This window comes from Myotis lucifugus, unplaced genomic scaffold, assembly GCF_000147115.1.
Source record: "Myotis lucifugus unplaced genomic scaffold, Myoluc2.0 scaffold_965, whole genome shotgun sequence".
NCBI lineage: Eukaryota > Metazoa > Chordata > Mammalia > Chiroptera > Vespertilionidae > Myotis > Myotis lucifugus.
In genome coordinates this window covers 65,657-70,772 of record NW_005872013.1, presented here as the reverse complement: position 1 = coordinate 70,772, position 5,116 = coordinate 65,657, and the positions used below count along the sequence as shown (strand labels likewise).

The 5,116-nt window shown below is 48.0% G+C and overlaps 1 pseudogene; it reads right to left on the bottom strand.

Moving 5' to 3' along the window:
* Positions 1–881: 881 nt before the first annotated feature.
* LOC102428255 lies at positions 882–1,199 on the bottom strand (annotated as a pseudogene).
* Between the last annotated feature and the right edge of the window lie 3,917 nt (positions 1,200–5,116).

The window sequence follows — 5,116 nt, the reverse complement described above, 5'->3', positions numbered from 1 at the left end:
GCTATGTAAAATAGGATTCATCCTTCTACCAAAGCACTCTCCCCACACTCAAAAAGAATATAGAAAACCCACAGAGAGAAGAAGTACAAATCAACATGAGGTCCCTGATGAGAAGTAACTGGCAGGCCAGGTTCCCTGCTGAGACGGGACACCGGCGAGGGCACTCCTGGCCCAGGCAGCTCGCTGGAGGCTCAGTGACACCTCGAGAAACTGCCGGGCAGCAGTTCCCATGCCCTCAGCTGCAGGCTGGGGGCAGTGGAAAAGGTGGACGAAGCCTGGCAGTTGTGGGTTGGGGGGTGGCTGCTTGGTCCGCAGGCCGAAGCTGGGGCCCATGAGATGCAGTGGTGCTCAGCCTGGGGCCAGCTCAGGGAAGGGGCTTCTGGGGAGTCCCCACTTCCCCGGAGGACGGAGGACGAAGAGAGAAGCTGCCAGTGCCCCTGGAAGGGAGGCTCCTTACTGGGGCCATTTGCATACGGTCCATAAATACAAGGGCAGTGGTCACTTGCCAGCGGCCCTGGGTGGAAAGCAGGGGGCTCCCGGATGCGAGGGGTGTAGCCCCGAGAGACGTGGGGCTGGCATGTCCCCACGAGAGAAGTTCTACCTCCCCACGCTCCTGCCCTGCCACATGCCCCCAGCCTCCCTGCATGGAGACCACTGCCTGCTGCCCCTCACACCCTGGGACTCAGAGTGGGATGGCTGGGAGCCTGGAGAGAGAGATGTCGAAAAACTCACACACTGGGCCTGGCTCAGGACACGAGTACACAGGACAAAAGAAAGACCCCACGGTCTCCTTCAGAAAACTCAGCCCTGCCTGGGCTGCTCCCCACCCAGAGGAGGGGCAGGGAAAAGCCATGCAGGGCGGGGGCAGGGCAGGGACAGTATCAGGAGCACTTCCACATACACACAGCCAGCGTCCCCCTGAAGTACAGGTACAGGAGGTTCTTCACCTCGTGTGTGATCTCAAACCCGAAGCCCTCGCTGATCACCACGTGCCAGGAGGAGCCGAACTTCTTGTCCAGTGTCTCTTTGATCATCTTGGCGGCACTCTCATTGTTGTTGGAGAATTTCTCACAGACCATGACACACAGCTCCATGGTCTCCACTCCCATCTCCTCTGGCATGTCTGAGTGCCTGACCAGAGGGAAGGTCTGTAGGCATTTATAATCAGTCTCATCTTTCTTCCCTTCTGCTTCTCCCATGATCTTTCCACCGCGACCACTGGAGGCGAGGCGGCTTTCAGGAGGTGCCGAGATGGGCAATTAGGACACACCCAGGAGACTCAGGACGCAGGCCCTGCCAGCGTGATGGGAGCAGAAAACATCTTAACGAGGGATGCTGCTCCCGCAGGGGCTGCAGCCCGGCCACAGCTAGTGCACCCCCGCCGGGGTTGTCAGGGAGCAAAACAAGAGTGTCTTAGCAACAGTGAGGAAGTCCCACCCCTCCAATCCTCCTTTTTAATCAGACCAATAAGCAACATATTTTGAATTCCTAATTATTTCAGAGAAAACAAAAATTATTTTTTAAAAAATAAATTTCTACACTTTAGGCATTTAGCTACCACAACTACACAATTTTTCCCAATTCAATCCAAACCCCAAACCTCCAGAGCTGACAAGTCAAACATTCAGATTAATAATAATTTCATATTTTAAAAAAATACTCTTATAATGTACCCCACGAATCACAGAAGGACACCTCAAGAAGTTGAATTAAAGAGTCACATTTATTGCAATCCAGGACTCCGAGGGGCCATTTCGCTCTCCCAAATCTCGAAGTGATAAGATGGCCGCAACACCAGACTTACATAGGCAAAAATCACAAAGGTATTGATTACATCCCAGGGTTTGGAATGAGGACCCTGGTTTGCACACAGCAGTTACAGAAGCAAGATTGAGCATGATAACTATAGTTTTGGGTCTCCGGATCATTGAGTTGACAGGAACACATTATCTGGGACCACTGGGTTGACAGGAACACATTATCTGGAGTAATTGTGCTGTCCTGGTCTTGGGACCACTGAGTCAACCAGAATGCATTATCTGTGGCCACTGAGACAATTTAGGATAATTGTGCTGTCCTGTTTCCCAGGTACAGAAGAATGTGCTTCGATAACCAGTAAGATCACAATCAATGGGATATTCACATTACAGTCAATGAGGTATTCAATTGAATGGGATGATTTATACAATTCAGAAAATCAAAGTAAGTTTTTTATTGTTAAGCCAAACAGCAGAGTTAGAGTTAAACTAAGGTTTCTACCTGAGAAGATTGCTACCATACTTCAATACAAGACAAATTTAATTAACAAATTCAATTCTATTCTCTAGATTTCGTAGGAGGCATACTCAGATTAACACTTCAGCATTATTTCACTTCAAAATACCTAGGTATAAGTTTTATCATTTGATTCAGTCAACTCCAAGGTCCCAAGTTCCCAGCGGCTCTGTAAAACCACTTTTGAGGCTCCCACACAGGCTTGGCCTAGCCTTTGACTTTAAAACGACCATAATTTTTTCTGGGGAAAGTCAAGAAGCAAATTTGTAGCTTTTCAGATGAAAATTAGCTACATTGTTTCCTGATAGTTGGTTGCCTGCGGGAAATTTCAAAATTGTCCACAATATCGAAGCCTTGGAGAAAACTGTTTTCTGCTGGCGAAACAAGTTTGGTCTAACCTGGTCCATTTAAATGTCAAAGAGGTAAGCTAGTTTCTCCCTGGGCCATTGGAACTTCACAATCAATATATCATTTATTAACTTTTGAACGCGGTTCATTAGCATTTTAAAAAAACTACTCTTTATTATATAAATACCAATCTTGTTGCTAGACTCAGCCTGCATTTTTTTTTTTTTTGGTTTCTTTCCACCATCTTTCTGAGGGAAAAAAAAAAGACAGTCTTGGTCTTTCTACACCATCTTCAAAGAGAGTTAAGCTTAGCTCAAGACTTTATTAAAGGAGAGAAACCAAGGTGGCAGCATAGTTAAACACCGGAAATTGCTGCCTCGCACAACCACTTCAAAAATACAACTAAAAGAAAAAACGGACATCATCCAGAACCACAGGAAGGCTGGCTGAGTGGAAATTCTACAAATAGAAGGAAAGAGAAAAGCACTGAGACTCAGAGGAGGTGCGGAAGTAAAGTGCAGAGGTACGGAGGCGCACGCCGAAAGGGCTGGCGGCTGAGGATGTGGTTGTCTTTTTCAATCAGGAGGAAGTCTCAAGCTCCCAACTGCTTTGAACTCCAGTTCCAGGTGAGTCTCTGGGGACCCAGACTCATATGGGGAGAAACTGGACTGTCTGGCATCGGTCGGAACTCGAAGGCGGCTTTCTCTCAGATGTGCTTGCAGCGATTACCGGGACACTGAGAAGTGGGGCCTCTGAGGGTAGGACTGGGGAGCAGCCATAGCTGCTTGCTCCACCCTGTTGATCCCCTGAGACCCCACCCCACCCAAGCTGTGCACAGAGGCTTTTGCATATGAAAGGCCTGACCCTTTGCAACCTGAAAATTACCTAACAAACTGAAGCTGAATAAGAGAGACCCAGAACTTCCAAAAGAAGGTCCAAGGCCCCACAACAGCTTGCATTGCTTCACAGGTGGGCCTCATCTGGGCACCTCCAAAGCCCAAAGAAGAGGAATCTGAAGATCTTTCCATAGCTCCTCCTGGGCAGCCTCAGGCAGAGGCTAAATTAGCACCTCCTTAGAGATCCAAGAGCCAGTGTACCCAGTGGTCAGAGTGGGACCATCCAGATTACAACTCCTCAGATCTATAAGGGACACACTCAGGGGGCAGACTCAGTGAGCACCAAAGCCCCACTGAAGCAAGTCTTGCTCCAGAAGGATGTCTCCAGCTCAGAAGTTCTTTCACTGCAGACACAGCTGATTCTCACAGACAATTAGCCTGGAGGTCAATTCCTCCCAGTGATACCTACAACAATCAAGACTTACCTAGAACAAGACTGTGCACAAAGCCTACAAAGGGGTGCACCAAGAGTGTCCACCTCAGGTAATTGGGGAGGCTGAGCCACTGGGCCCTATAGGACACCTAACACAGAAAGCCACTCTATCAACACAGGGAAGCATAAAAAATGCCGAGACAAAGAAACAGGACACAAATGACAGAAATGGAGGAAAGCAAACTACTGGATATAGAGTTCAAAACCACACTTTTAAGGTTTTTCAAGAATTTTTTAGAAACCGCCGATAAATTTAATGAGACCCCCAAGAAATCTAGTGAGACCCTTGAGGTTATGAAAAAGGACCAACTAGAAATTAAGCATACACTGACTGAAATAAAGGATATTATGCAGAGTTCCAACAGCAGACTAGAGTATTGCAAGAATCAAGTCAAACATTTGAAATACGAAGAACCAAAAATCACCCAACCAGAAAAACAAAAAGAACAAAGAATCCAAAAATATGAAGATAGTGTTGAAAGGGCGAGGGTTATGCCCTCCCCTCCATCTTGCCTGTATCCTCCATGTTGGGGCCACGTGCAGCCTTCTTCCCGGAAGCCCAGGCCTCTGCTGGCCACGCCTGGGATTTTAAACTAACCAATGACAATCAAGGGAAGTGCGCGCCATAGATATGACCACATCCTGTGTAACAAGACATCGACTTGCACTTGGCCAATCGGCAGAGCACAGTCCTTTCTCCTCCCCTTACTCCAACCCCCCCTTTAAAACCCGTCTCTAGGCGGGGTTCTGTCTCTTCGCCACTTGGCTTGTCGTTGTGTTGGTGAGTCTGGTAGATGGGGAGCTCAAGCTAGCTTGAAATACAGATTCTTATGCTTTTGCATCAGGTTGGCTGGCTCCCTGATGTGGTTTCTTGGGAATCTTGGAATCTGGGCATAACATTTGGGGGCTCACCAGGGGTTCCCAAGACCATGTAGGGACCCCCCCAATTCATAGAGTCTGCTTGGCCGCGGTAAGTGTCTGTGTGTTGTGTATTCTGTTCTGTGTGATATCTCTAAGGGACTTGTCCTGTATCTGGAGGAATGGCTTCTAGATGGTACTCACCATCAAAACTCGGACTGGCTAAAGGTTCGAATCTGGCCTATCTTTTAAAAAAGGTAGAAGAGAAGCATTCCTAGGTAGTTTTCTACTGCCTCTGTTCAGGGAC